This window comes from Rattus rattus, chromosome 6, assembly GCF_011064425.1.
Source record: "Rattus rattus isolate New Zealand chromosome 6, Rrattus_CSIRO_v1, whole genome shotgun sequence".
Classification (NCBI taxonomy): Eukaryota; Metazoa; Chordata; class Mammalia; order Rodentia; family Muridae; genus Rattus; species Rattus rattus.
Window position 1 is genome coordinate 63,275,977 of NC_046159.1, and position 15,944 is coordinate 63,291,920.

Sequence of the window (15,944 nt, forward strand, 5' to 3'; positions counted from 1 at the left end):
GGCAGCGTGGAACTGTGGCCACCACTTGAATCATCAATGTTTTATAAACCTAAGGAAAGGAAAAAGAAAAAACTGGCTTTCATAAAACTGGATTAGGTACATGAAGCAAAGAATATATATATACATCGAGGGGATAAAAATTCCCAAAAAGATTCAATTTGGGTACCACATCAAACTTGGCAAGGTCGTCCTGCATTAACAGCACCCAAGAGATGGATATGCCTGATTTTGGTCTAAGTATGAGAATGCTTAGAGATGCTTGTGGAACTAATAAAGAATAAAGCAGTTACACACAAGATTCAAACTTCAGGTTTGTTCATTTGTTTTTTACAGGGTCTCATGTTACCTAGGCTGGCCTGGAGTTCATTATGTAGCTGGGTATGATCTTGAACTCCTGATCTTTCTGCTTCCACCTCCCAAGTGCAAGAGTTATACACGAGCATCACTGTGCCTTAAATCAGGCATTGGGTAAGCTTATTTGCCCTCATAAGTTTGTTACTGCTTATTGTCCTATATTGTAACTTGTTTCTATGTTTGTCTTTCTCACCATATTTTAAGGCTTCCCACAGTGTCAGGTATGGGGTAGGAAACTCCATAGGGGTGTGCTGGTCAGGGAGGCTCCTGAAATAATAAAGGTTCTTGCTATTTTTTCTTGGTTCTCCACTACAAGTAGTTGATAAGGGCTTATTGAATGCACCACATACCTAGAACAAAAGCTGTAGAGGAATCGCATTGGAACTGAGTTAGAAATTTCCTCCCTGATGGCTACCTCCCACAGTGCTGGAAGGTGTTATGTAGGCTGCTGGGGGCTGGAGACGTCTACAGTTTTACCCACCTGTGAATCCTAGGAACCTGCCTGGCAGATGCGCCCATTTGTACAGTAATGGCATGACTGTTATGGGGCAGGAGTAACCAACCATCTCCCAGTTGGATTTCAGGCTTGCTCTGTAAGAGTGAGCTTATACCCACTAATATAAACCTGATCCAAAACACATGACTGTAGAGTTTATGGGCCCTAGTTGGGAACCTAACATTGCTGCTTAGATAAACTGACACGCTATTAAACCATCTTCTAAATAGCTATGTTTACACCCACAGACAAAGGCTACTCTCAGCTTTAAATGAAGAAGCCAGTCCTGGCAGCGAATATCGGTGAATATGAAACCTTGCACAAGATACTAAGACCAAAAGATGGATGTCAAGGGCTCGCCCTAATAAGATATCTGCATGATCCCTTTAAGTCTCAGGGGACACTTTGGAAGAGGAGGCAGGAAGATGTAAGAGATGGAAGACGGAAGGGCTGAAAACTGCAGCACGGCCACAACAATCTTGAAAGCAGAGCGGCTGGACACAATGTATAAAGTAAAAATAACTCATTATGACCACAAGTCGAGTTTATCTCAGAAGCATAACATTAGCTAGGCACGTCGGCTTACACAAACATCTCTAATCTTGGCATTTGGGAAGCTTTGACAGAAAAGTTGCTTTAAGCTTGAGGTCAGCCAGGGTTACAGTATAAGAAGAACTAGTCTTTAAAAAAGAAAGAAGCCAGAGAGCCTAAGTTTAATATAACATCAGAATTATAGTAATTTATCACATTGAAAGATTAAATGAGAAAATTATATGATCCTCTATTGATTTTTTTTCTTTAAAGTCCAATGTCCGTACATGACAAAGCCCCTTAGTAACTTGGGAAAGGATAATTTGGTTAAAATGTGTTAGTAAAAAACTAGAGCATCAGGGCCATGGCTCACTATGAGTTGTGAGGCTGAGGCAGGAAGACTGAAGCCAGTCTTGGGCTATGTTGTAAGCTCCAGAACAGACTGATCTAACATTGATTCAATTCCCCACTCCTGCCTCAGCCTCCGTAGTAGTTGTGATCACATGACTATACCTGTAAGCCTAACGTGAACGAACTCTTCTAAAATGTTCATTTTACTATTATTGTGTTTGTATGTGAATAACACACGTATACGGGGTGCACCTGTGTCACAACATGCATACAGATGCCTGAGGAGACAACTTTGTGTAGTTCTACTTTTCTGTGGGTTCTGGGGATTGAACTCGGGGCACGTGCCTTTACCCACTGAACCACTTCCCTAATTCTTGCTTAAATGCACTCTTGGACCTGGAAATCCAAATCAATGCCTAATATGTTTACCAAAACAAGCAATACAAGTATTTACTCTTTTTATTGTGTTTTTAAATTAGTGCATGGCTTAATAGCCTGAAGCAGAAGGATTATCACAAGATCAAAGCCAGTCAAAGCTACAGAACAAGATTGTTTCAAAAACAAACAAAATAAAAATGAACAAATAAACTAGCGTACAAGGCTGATTTCTAAATAGACTGTTTGGGCTGGAGAGATGGCTCAGCGGTTAAGAGCACTAACTGTTCTTCCAGAGGTCCTGAGTTCAATTCCCAGCAACCACATGGTGGCTCACCACAACCATCTGTAATTCATATATATGAATGTTTTGTTTGAGGGTAACATATGTTGATACAGAAAAAATGGACACCCAGAGGCTTATTCTTACTTACCACTCCTATAAGCCTATTTTTCTTCATATATAAAAATAGCACATTATACTTTCTATCTCTCTATCATCTATCTATCTGTTTATCTTAGTCCAGGCTAGCATAGAACTCATTATGTAGTCCAGGTTGGCCTTAAATTCACATTGTTTCTCCCACCTCAGTCTTCCAGATGTTGGGATTACATAGATGAGCCACTATGCACAGTTTGAAAATATCATTTTAGGTATAGGAAGTCTGCATTTTGAACAGTTTCACTACATACCAATTTTAGGTACTACAGGGTTGATAATTAACACTGTCTATTAAAACAATTCAAATTTCAGGTTGCTGCAGAAAACTAATCAAGTAATTGCATAACGAAATTAGCTCTTTAGTCCACAAATTATTATGGAAATAGCAGATGCGTATCACGATGATCAGTGAACAATTATATAACTCCTTTTAAAGTCTCTCAGTGAACGGTCATTGCAGAGTACAGACAGCAAAGAGAGTAAGTGTGTTACTTCCCTTTCTCTTTGTGACTAGTCCATGTGGCATTTTATAGGAGGTTGGTTATGACATAAAAAGATGCAGATATTGCAGAGAAAATGCCACCAGCAAAAATGGAATCATTAAAAGAACTCTCGGAAAAATGTTCAAATAGATACAAACTTAGAGAGGATTATAACCATTTTCTGAGGCATAGAAAAAAGTGTGGTGTATCATAAGTTATATTGTGGGAAGAAAGCAAACACAAGGTATTGTTCAAACCACCGAGAAGGTTTTGTTTAAAAACAATTTTGTGTGTTATTTTTGAGACAGGTTCTATTATATAGCTCAGGTTGGTCTTGAGCCCTCATCCTTCTGATCCCTTTGAAGTGCTGTAATCAGAGGAATATGTCATCACACCCAAATCAATGCCCAAAACCTATTCCCCCTTTAAATACAAACAAAACATTTTTCAATGTTACTGGTGTTTTTAAAGTATAGTATGTGAAATGTTACCTTTGCATTTTCCTAAATGCACTTAGGAAGAGAGCTTTTAGTGGTTTCCCAATGATGAGAATTCTTTTGTGTTTCAGGTTGTACAATTATTTTTTTTTAAGTGGGAAATAATTCTAATAGAAATTTTGTGTATCTTCTCACATATCTATCTTGTCTGTTAGGAAATGGATTGTGATTCATTTGTACTGCAAGTAAAATATTATAAGATATTTACAGGAAAGTATTACAAATAAACACACAAATCATGATGAAATAAGGCTGGGGAGATGACTCTGTGGATAAAGTGCTTGTTGAATTTGAATCCCTGAAACTCACCTAAAGCCAGACATAGCACACCTCACTTGCTAGCCCAGTTCTACCTTAACATAGGAAGCAGAGATAGAAGAATCCCAGAAGCCTTTGAGCTGGTTTGTTTGGCATATGCATTATGAGCAACAAATACACAAACAAACAAACAAACAAACAAAAAACCCTTTCAAACTCACACATGATAGAAAGCAAGAACCAACATCAGAGTTTGCTCTCTGACCTTCACACTCAAGTTGTGTGTTTGTACACACATGAACATGTACACACACACACACACACACATACATCATACATTTAAATGCATCATAAAGACACACAATAACAATTTAAAAGGGCAAAATAAAACTAATTTTTCCCCTCAGAAATCTTTAGGGCCTGCAAATGTACAAGAATCTAAACAAATGAGCAATTAAGTTTCTTCTGATAACAACTTTCAAAAAAAAAATGGAGAAAAAAATGGAATGAAATGATCTTGTGACAGAGAATGGTGTTAGTAGCAATGCTAGTCAGTTTACGCAGTTTACTCTGAATAAAATACCCTCTTGGTTTAGTAAATTCTAAACATAAACTTTAAGATAGCCCTTGAACTGACATTAGAAAATGCCCTGACAGCAGAAATATCTCTTTCCCCTAAGGTTAACAAAATCTTGTACCATGAGCCACTGTGGCTGCAGAAATTTTTGGATCTCACAGTAATCTACAACTGGAAGGCTATGCTTCAGATGAAGTAAGGGATAACTCTCCCCAAGCGTAATCAAATAGTGCATCTGAAGTGTTTGGACATGCTAGTAAATAGGACCCCATAAACTCTCCTTTTATTAAGAACACCCACTGAATGTTTTTTCCTCTGCAATGTGGTTATACCTGGAGCTGGACTGAACCACCCCAAAACAAGTAACTTTAGTACTAAAATCTTTCAATAGGCTTCAGCTATGCTTGTAACAAAATCCAAAATTCTTCATCCTGCTCTCAAGTTTTTGTCTTTGTGTTTTCCCAGATCTCCAACCCTGGGCCAGACTCTAGGCTCGCAGTGGGCTGCCCATTTCCCAGGTTTCTTTCATCACAAACACATTCAAGTTCCAGCTGTGCTCTTTGAATACTTATAGACTTGGGCCCCATAATACCTGTGCTGCGCGTGTATACCTCGTAGGACACTTTACTGTTCAGTAAATGAGTAAATGATCCAATTGTTCTCCCTCGAGTTGGAACACTGGTCTAGCATGTGGAAGGTCCTAGATTCCACCCTCCTACCACAAACCAAACCAAACCATACTTTGTGTGGGTTTTAAGAATTTTTGACCCTGCCTATGCCCAGAGCTGAACCTCTCCCACAGCTCTCTGTACCCAAATCCCATGGGGGAGAGAGCTGGACTCGCAGAAGTGTGGGCAATCTTGAGAGCTCAGAGGAGACACCTACTTCTGCCCACATTCCTGACCCAAGAGGAACCCACCTAGTGCCTTCTGTGCCCTCTGGCACAGGAACCTAGGAGCAGTCTGGGTGAGAGCTGAAAGCCAGTCACCAGAAGCGCTGACACACCTGAGAGCAGAGGTAAGACCAACTCTTCTGGTCCAAGCGACCCCCCTGGAGGCTTCAAGACACACAAACCCAGGAGCATCTCTCTGTTCCCAGATCTGGCTGAAAGAAAACAGGTCTACAGGAGTGCTAACACACAGGCTTACAGAGGGTCAAGCATTTGCCAGAGACCGCAAAACCAGCTAACACCAGAGACAACCTGATGATGAGAGGCAAGCGCAGGAACTTAAGCAACAGAAACCAAGACTACTTGGCATCATCAGAGCCCAGTTCTCCCATCAAAGCAAATACTGGACATCCAAATACACTGGAAGAGCAAGATTTGGATTTAAAATCACATCTCATGATGATGATAGAGGACTTTAAGAAGGACATTAATAACTCCCTTAAAGAAATACAGGATAATACAAGTAAACAAGTAGAAGCCCTTAAACAAGAAACACAAAAATTCCTTAAAGAATTGCAGGAAAACACAACCAAACAGGTAAAGGAAACACATCAAACCAGATATACTCAAACTAATAGAAAAAAAATGTAGGGAAGAGCCTTGAACACACGGGCACTGGGGAAAATTTCCTGAACAAAACACCAATGGCTTATGCTCTAAGAGCAACAATCGACAAATGGGATCTCCTAAAACTGCAAAGCTTCTGTAAGGCAAAGGACATTGTCATTAGGACAAAACGGCAACCAATAGATTGGGAAAAGATCTTTACCAATCCTACGTCTGATAGAGGGCTAATATCCAATATATACAAAGAACTCAGGAAGTTAGACTCAAGAGAGTCAAATCCTATTTAAAAAAATGGAGTACAGAGCTAACCAAAGAATTCTCAGCTGAGGAATATCAAATGGCTGAGAAGTACCTAAAGAAATGTTCAACATCTTTAGTCATCAGGGAAATGTAAATCAAAACAACACTGAGATTCCAGCTCACACCAGTCAGAATGGCCAAGATAAAAAACTCAGGTGAGAACAGATACTGGTGAGGATGTGGAGAAAGAGGAACACTCCTCTATTGTTGGTGGGATTGCAGACTGGTACAACCACTCTGGAAATCAGTCTGGAGATTCCTCAGAAAATTGGACATGGTACTACCTGAGGACCCAGCTATACTACTCCTGGGCATATACCCAAAAGATGCCCCAACATACAACAAAGACACGTGCTCCACTATGTTCATAGCAGCCTTATTTATAATAGCCAGAAGCTGGAAAGAACCCAGATGCCCTTCAACAGAGGAATGGATACATAAAATGTGGTACATCTACGCAATGGAATATTACTCAGCTATCAAAAACAATGACTTTATGAAATTCATAGGCAAATGGATTGAACTAGAAAATGTCATCCTGAGTGAGGTAACCCAATCACAAAAAACCATACATGGTATTCACTCACTGATAAGTGGGTATTAGCCCAAAAGCTCAAATTATCCAAATACAATCCACAGACCACATGAAGCTCAAGAAGAAGGACGACCAAAGTGTGGATGCTTCAGTCCTTTTTAAAAGGGGGGAAAATGTCCATAGGAGGGGATATGGAGACAAAATTTGGAGCAGAGACTGAAGGAATGGCCATTCAGAGTCTTCCCCACCTGGAAATCCAGCCTATATACATATACCCACCAAAAACTAGACAATATTGCTGATGCCAAGAGTGCATGCTGACAGGAGCCTGATAGAGCCATCTTCTGAGAACCTCAGCCAGAGCATGACACATACAGAGGCGAATGCAAACAGCAAACCATTGAACTGAGAATGGGGTCCCCGTTGGAGGAATTAGAGAAAGGACTGAAGGAGCTGAAGGGGCTTGCAATCCCATAAGAACAACAATACCAACCATCCAGAGCTCCCTGGGACTAAACCACTACCCAAAGACTATACATGGACAGACCCATGGCTCCAACTGCATATGTAGCAGAGGATGGACTTGTTGGGCACCAATGGGAGGAAAAGCCCTTGGTCCTGCCAAGCCTGGAACCCACCCCACTCCTCAGTGTAGGAGAATGTCAGGGGGGAGGCGGGAAGGGAGGGTAGTTGGGGAGAGAAAACACTCTTATAGAAGAAGGGGAGGGGAATGGGATAGGGGGCTTATGGATGGGAAACTGGAAAAGGGAATAACCTTTGAAATGTAAATAAAAAATATCCAACAAAAAAAAAAAGAATAAAAAAATAAAGAACTTTTGCCTTCATGGACCCTATCCTCCATTTTAAAAAAAAGAAAGAAAAATTAATAGAAAATACGACAAGGTTTCCCCTGGTGAGGGAAGACAATAGCAAAGTTTCTTTGACCTTCACGGCTCATTGTTTTCTTCTTCCTGACGAAGTTAAAACATGTTCAGTGGCTCACCTGTAACCCCAGCTCTGGAAAGGCACAGAAATTGTTATGGTTGGATACCATGAGCATAGCTGTAGCCATTTTATTCCATGCCTTCCAGCTATTTCCTATGGTTGCTGTGAAATGCCTGCCAGTCATTGACACAGAAAAATAACCTGATTTAGAGCAGGGTCATGCTGAGGACATCCCTTTTACGTTAGGAGGTTTGTTAATCTTAAGAAATCCCACACAGTTTCACCTAGGACCCATCAAGTTAAAGGTCAATATGAACTGTTTATGTTTGAAATATCTTGAGTCAGAGCTGACCACTGGGCAGTACTTCTTGCACCTGCTTATGAACTCAGTATAGGTTTTGTGGGTTTTTTTTTTCCTTTATAAACTAGCAGAGAAAGATGTCCGTTGTTATACTTCAGATAATTCTGAGCTATGTCTGAGTCTGACCAGTATTTAGGATATGCATTCAATAAACTATTCTTACTTAACTGAGATTAGTGTTTGTATGGTTCGTGTGGTGATTTCTGAACCCCAACAGAGGTTATCACCCTTAGTTCCAGACCAGAGACAGAGACAGATGGATGAGAAGATAGAGGGACTGAGACAGAGGGGAGGGGCGGGCAGACAGAACACAGGCGGCACTTGTGTAACACACACACACACACACACACACACACACACACACACGCACACGCACACGCACACGCACACGCACACGCACACGCACACACACACACACACGTGCGCGCCAAAAAGGGGAAGAGAATGCATGAATTAATAAATGAATGAATGAATGAATGAATGAGAATAAGTTAGGTCTTCCTCCTGTTAGTCAGTCAGGGGGCTCTGGCCAGAGCGAGTATTAGGTCTTGGGCCACGGTGATCCTGCCACTCCTCAAGCCAGCAAGCTGTCTGTGGACTTCACTGACCCAGCAATGGTGATACAGTTCTTGGGCTGCACCCTCGCACCTGCCCAGAGGCCTGTAAGTGTGTCCTCCAAATCAACCTCTGAGGCGCCATCCTAACTCCCAAGCCCTTCAGTCTTTTCCTTTGCCCAGGGGCCTGAAGACGAGCATTACCCGCCAAGGCAAGCTGTCTGCTCCTAGAGAGTGCGCCAGCTCTGGCAAATCTTGCCTCAGGCACGCCCTTTCAAGGAGGTACATCAAGAAAACTCCCACAGGCACTGCCCCTCAGATACAGTCACCTCAGGCATCTCCCTCAGGCATCGCCCTCTCAGGCACCTCAGGCATTATCCTTCAGGTACCTTATCTCAGGCTCCGCTCCCTCAAAAGTCCACCTCAGATGCCTTCCCCTGGGCAACTCCTCAGGCTTTCTGACCTGGTTATCTCCGCCCCATCTAACAATAGCATAGCTCTGGCGCTCAAGAGCTCCAGCCTAGACCCTTAGTCACTCACTTAGGCGACTATTTTATTCATTTAACAAATACACTTTCAGACACCCGATTGATGTCCCCCTCAGAAGTTCCCCTTATGTTCCTTCAGGAGTCTCTTTCTGGGGGCAACCCGTCAAACCCCAGTTCTGGCAACTCCCTCAGGCAAATATTTTCTCCCGTACCCGCTGAAGGGAGTCCCCCTTCGGGCATCTTTCTCTGGAGTCCGTCTTCAGGTACCCTCAGCCCACCACTCTTCCCATCTTAGAAGTCCCCTTCACTCACCTCAAGCTCAGCACTTGCACGCCTTCCGTAGGTTCAGCCTCTATAGGCGCCTTCCTCCCAGGCTCCTCCCGCTAGGTACCGCCTCCTCTGACTCCCCCGCCCCTCCCAGGGGCTCCGCCCTCTGAGTTCCTCTCTGATAAGGACCTCCCCTTGTAGCACCGCCCCTCTCAGAGGCTCCTCCCACTGAATCTCCTTCCCTCTGTGGCTTCTTTTCCCCCCAGGTTTCTCCAGGTCAGACACACCCTGGTGCTGCCTGTGGCCCCAGGATGTGAGGCGTCAGGTCATCTCACTGCACTTGGCCCCTCACCCGCACTCCGGACTTCAGGAATCACTCAGCTTCATTTCTGGAGTTCTAAGTCCTCAAGTTCTAAGGTGTCCTGAGAATAGTCCTCTATGGTCCATGAGCAGTTGTGGATTTCAGAAAAACAGAGTGAAGATAACTTCCTCTTCATTGTCGTGTCTCCCCACCCCCCCACCCCCACCCCCACTCCCCACCCCCACCCCCCACCCCCCCCTCTTTACCTTTCGTGTCCACAACTTTACTCACTTGGCCAACTCTTTTTTTTTTTTTTCTCGGAGCTAGGGACCGAACCCAGGGCCTTGCGCTTGCTAGGCAAGCGCTCTACCACTGAGCTAAATCCCCAACCCCACTTGGCCAACTCTTATTCAGTAAGTCTCCGTGGCAAGCACACTGCACCATGCGGTACACCATGATTTGGGTATGGAAGTACATAAGCAATGGCCATCACGCGACCGTGCCTAATCCAATGGCATTTGTTTTCTGCTGGCTAATTTTTTTTTTTGCGGAGCTAAGGACCGAACTCAGGGCCTTGCGCTTGCTAGGCAAGTGCTCTACCACTGAGCTAAATCCCCAACCCCGGCATTTGTTAATGTATTTGTTAATGTAATGTATGTCTCAACTTGGACTGTAGAAATGTTAGAATTATTATTACTTTTCTTCATCTTTTATGAAATAACTAAGGAAAACAGTATCAAGCAGGTATTCTAGATGAGAAGCTGATTTTAATGAGTTAAAAGGGACAGATTTAGAGTCTGTCTGTGAAAAGTCTCTTTTTTTGAGGTTAAAAAAAGATGTCCTCATTGTTTCGTTTCTTTTGTTTTTGCCTTTAAAAAAGATTTATTTAGCTTTATTTTACGTGTATAAGTGTTTTTAGTTGCACGTATGTCTGTGCACTGCGTGCGCAGTACCTGAGAAGACCAGAAGAGGGCGTTGATCCTCTGCAACTCGAGTCACAAATATAAAGTAGGTGCTGTGAAGGAACCTGGGGCCTCTGCAACAAGTGCTCCTAACTGCTGACCACCTTTCCAGCTCTTGCCTTAGCTTTTTCAGACTGGGTCTCTTGTCCTTGAACTCATGTTACTCAGGTAAATCCTCCTGCCTCAAGCTTCCTGAATATTGTGATTACAAGTGTGAGCTCCACAACCTGGCTTTAAAACATCTACTCTTTTTCTTTCCTTTTATCCTCTTCTCTCCCATTTCCTCCCTCCCTCCCCCCTCCCTCACTCCCTCTCTCTCCTTCCCTTTCTTCCTTCCTTTTTACTCCCTCCCTCTCTCCCTTTCTCCTCCCCTGCCCCCTCCTTCTTCCCTCTTTACTCCCTCCCTCTGTGCTACTCTCCCTTTCTTTCTCTCTCTTCCCTCCAGAGATTGATGCAAAGCAAGTTCTCTTCCATTGATTATATCCCCAGTCCCTAACTTGAGCCTTTAACTTTTTAGAAACTAATTCTAAGGGAATTCTCAAAGGAGATGAAAATGTACATGAAATCATTAATTACAAAGTAAACTAAAAATAATCAAAATAGAGCAATGGCTTAAAAAGTAACAATATATCCATTTATAGAATACTGTATGGATCTTAGAATCTGGATTTATAGAAAATTTCAGTGGGATGTATTAAATCAGGATTGACTGAATCAGGAAATAAAAGGAAGTGGAGAGCAATCTTTACATGAGAATTGTTCTTTTATCAGAACAAATGATTTTACATTGTGTCAGTCAATCCCAATCTAACATGATGGGAAATGCTTTTAGACCCAGGATTTGATTTTACCCTATCTACAAACTAATAGTCTGTAACTGTACCATAATGACATAAGACCCTCAGTTAAAACGAAAGACTTTGTTATTCATGGCCTAGCAAAGGACCATCAGGTAATTTTTAGGGATTGCTTTGGCTATCAAGTTCCATAGGAGTCATGCACTATGGAGCAGAAGGCTGCGGTGCCTGTAGTGGGCTTGAATGATTCTTGTATGTGTGTACATGTATGTATGTGTATATAGAGATACATGTATATGTATTTAAATATATAATATATGTGTATATGCATGTATATGTGAGTATATATAACTGCAAACATCTAAAGTTTGCACTAAGAACTATGAACTTAATTTTATATGGTATTACAGATTGTTCACAAAGAAACAAGAAAGTCCAAGTAGATCGATCCAATAGAACCTTCTATTGAATTCTTCTATTGGTAATAGAAATGCTCTAAATTTTCATTGCCTAACATGAGAACGCTAAATGAGAGCAGTTCTGATAACAGTGTTAATAAATGACAGTGGGACGAATGGCAGGGACTGATAAATTATGCATCTATCCGTCCACTCAAAAATAGTAAACACAGGGTTGGGGATTTAGCTCAGTGGTAGAGAGCTTGCCTAGCAAGTGCAAGGCCTTGGGTTTGGTCCCCAGCTCCGAAAAAAAAAATAGTAAACACTCTGTACAGGTACTGTGCTAGATACAGAAGATATGGCAACAAGAAAATGTAACCCTTACTAGAGAGTTTATATGCTAACAGGGAGTCAGCCAGTGAGTAGACAGGTGAAAACATGATATATGATATAATGGCAAGAAAGTTAGCGAATGCAGCAGGTACCACCTACACTTCATGTATAAGGTACCTGAGTATCTTCTCTCCAAAAGAGCCACACGGTGATGCTCCTCACTGTGTGCATGTCATTAACGTGTGTGCTCTGATCCAGCAGGTCTGCAATTCTGTGAGTTCTCTAGTGACACGCAAGGCTACTGGTCCCTAGGCTACACACTGAATAGCTAAGATACATATTTTTTCTAGGTTTGCCGAGTGACAGAAACTGTTCCTTTAACCAGTTTGCTCTAACTCTGAATTCTGACTTCTTTCACTGCAACTGAATGTCGTTCTCCAAAGCCACTATCAAGCCTTAAGAGGATAGCTGAGGGGCTAGAGAGATGGCTCGGTAGTTAAGAGCACTGGCTGCTCTCCTAGAGGACCTGGGGTTTGATTCTTAGCACTCACATGGCAGCTCACAACTGTCTGTAACTCCAGTCCCTGCAGATCTTCTGGCCTCACTGGGCACCAAGCAAGCACAAAGTGTACAGACCTAAATGCAGACAAAACACCCACACACATAGTAAAATAAAATAAAATAATTTAAAAGAAGGACAGAGCTGAATGTTGGTCAAAATGAGCTGAGGAATTTATTGTGAGGCAACGAAGTAGACGCACAGCATTAACTCTTCAAGAAAACTAAAAGCAAAGGGAAATATGCAAACCACTCTGTAATCTGAGAAGGAATATAAGGTATGAATATTTTTGTGAGGAAGTGATGTTCAAGAGATTAATAATCCTGAATGAATCAACGAAGCTTTGGTGGTTTGAGTAGGAATGACCTCCAGAAGCTCATACAGTTGGATGCTTAGCAGCAGAGAGTGGCACCGTTGGAAAGGATTAGAAGGATTAGGGGGTGTGGCCTTGTTGGAGGAAGTGTGTCACTGTGGGTGGGCTCTGAGCTTTCAAAAGCTCAACCAAGCCCTGGCATATGCTCTCTCTGTACAGATCAGGATGTAGCTCTCAGCTATTGCTCCATGGCCTGCGTGCATGCTTCCATGCTCCCCGCCATGATGATAATGGACTAACCCTCTGAATGTGTCAGCAGGCCCCGAGTTAAAATGCTTTCTTTGTAAGAATTTCCCTGATCATGGTCCCTCTTCATAGCAACAGAACAGTGACTAGGACAAAAGAAAACACTTGTTTTCCCCAAATTTTAAAGTTTGTACTTGCATTTGACAATTACGAAATATTACTAACACCATGAAGGAAGCAAATGCAATCCAAAGCCCAGGAGTGACAGAGCCCAGACCTCAGAAGATATAGAGGTTTGCGTGAGGTAATGAGACCTGGGAAGGAAGGAAAAGGTTAGGAAGGAAGCATGGGAGGGAGCACATGGTGAGCTGATAAAAAGGCAGGAGGAGACTCACGGTGCTGAGGAAGAAATTCCTCCCAGCTCTGTGCAAACGTACAGGCATGTGCTTCAAAATGTCAGGAGCATCTATGGTCATAAATCTAGTCATTATGTTTGGAAGTGTTTGAACAGGTAAAGAATTCAAAATGACATACGGTATAATTGCAGGGTGCTTTTTACTCTCTTAAACCCTGAGAGGGAAATAAACACACCAAGTATTACTACTTAACTCCTGAATTTACAGAGATCATTTTCCTTTCCTGACCATTTCGAATAATCATCTTTCCTTTTTAAATTTTTTAAATTTGTTTTTAGATTTATTTTATTTTGTGCGTATGAATGTTTTACCTGCAAGTGTATCTATGCACCACATGCATGCTTGGTGCCTGAGGAAGCTTAGCCTTCATGTAGGTGTTGGGAATCGAACCTGGGTCCTTTGCAAGAACAACAAGGGCTCCTAACCAGTGAGCCAACTTACCAGCCCCACAAATATCATTTTTTAGAACTGGCTTGATTTAAGTTTTGATTACGGAAAGGAAATGAGATTGCTAGAAGAAAGCCATGACAGACCACAATTGCCTTCATGAGCTGTGCACCTAATGGGAATGTGATCAAGATTAGAGAGTTGGTCAGACTTTGCTCAAGAACCCTTCCCAGAAAGCAGATACTTATTAACAGTGAGACCGCCTTAGGAGACAGAACCGTGCATGATGAACTGAAGCGGTCTTCAGCCCGACTTAGTGGAAGTACTCACTGCTCACAGACAACATGGATGCTGTTCCAGACTTCCGTTCTACAGGTGACGAGGGGCTGCTCGCTCATCATCATTCCAACTCAGTTGTTACACGAGTATCAGCAGTAACACACCCAAAAACACGAGAACATTTCTGCATGGCTGGATTTGTTATCTGGTTACTACTGAGATGTGCTGTTGGTCTGTAAAGTACCAGTTGTGTGCACATCACAAGTAGATTATAATTCTGCCATTTTAGAAAGGACATCAGTGATGCTCCCAGCTGGTCTTTGTCTTCAGTTGCTATTCTTGATTTAGGGTTGCATCAGTTGCTATGACAGAAGACCCTGGCCAAAAATGACTTATGGAATTGTTCATTCTGGCTTCTGTTTCCAGAGGGAGAGTCTGTGGTGGTGGGGGAGGCATGGTAGCAGGTGTTTGAGGTAGGAAGCTAAGAAACCACATCTTCGAGTATGCCCAGGAAGCAGAGAGGGCAAAGTGCAGTGAGGCTATAAACTCCCAGAGCTCAACCCCACGGACATAGTTCCTCCAGCAAGGCAGCACCTCCTACAGTCTCAATCACCTCCCTAAACGGTGCCACAGACCGGGGGCCAAGTGTTCAAACACCCGAGCCAATGGAGAGCATTTCTCTTTCAAACCACCATAATAATTATGTGACTCTTACAAGTTCTTAGTAGTTATTCCTTACTAGATAATTATCATAATTTTGTTGTGAATTATCTAGTTAGTCCTTAGTAAATTGATAGATGTTTACTTACATCCATATTATTTAAAACCCAAGCTCGCTCTCTCTCTCTCTCTCTCTCTCTCTCTCTCTCTCTCTCTCTCTCTCTCTCAAAAATGTTATCTCTGTGTATGTGTGAGTGAATGTCATATATATGTGGATGCAGAGGCTGGAAGACAGTGTTGAGTCTCTTAGTGCTGGAATTATAGGCGCTTATGAGTTGCTTTGATATGAGTGCTGGGAACCAAATTTAGGTATTTTGAAAGAGCAGCAAATTCTCTTAACTCACCAAATTCCCTCTCAGCTACACCATAATATATGTTTATTATGGTTCAAGCAGGAAATTTTTAAGTAGAAATTCTTCATGACTTTATTGACAAAGCAGGTTAGGGTTAAATCTGTTTATAATTGTATGCTATTTAAGTAATTCACAACACCATACCAAGTTAAATATAGTAAAATGCCTGAATGAGCTATTTGATAACATAAAGATTGTGTGCATAAGCCCATACTTCAACCTAAATTCCCCTGTTTTGGTCATTACCACTAACTTCTCTTTTTCAATGTGAAGTGAGGGTTGGTAAAGACTTGTTGACGTAACTAAGTGGGTAGAAGTTTTAAAAAGCTAAAAACCGCCTATGTGGGGGAAGTCTGTCAACTCTGCATCTGAGACAGCAAATTTCAATACAGTTTCCTGATAGCACATCACTGAAAATGTCAGCTTCTCTTTCAGGTCTCCTCCCAAGATGCAGAGGAGATGATATCAAATCATACAAAACACCTGGTAAGTGCAAGTTCCCTCTGAGACAGGAGGAAGTTACTTCATACATCAGAGTCCTGCCCCAAACC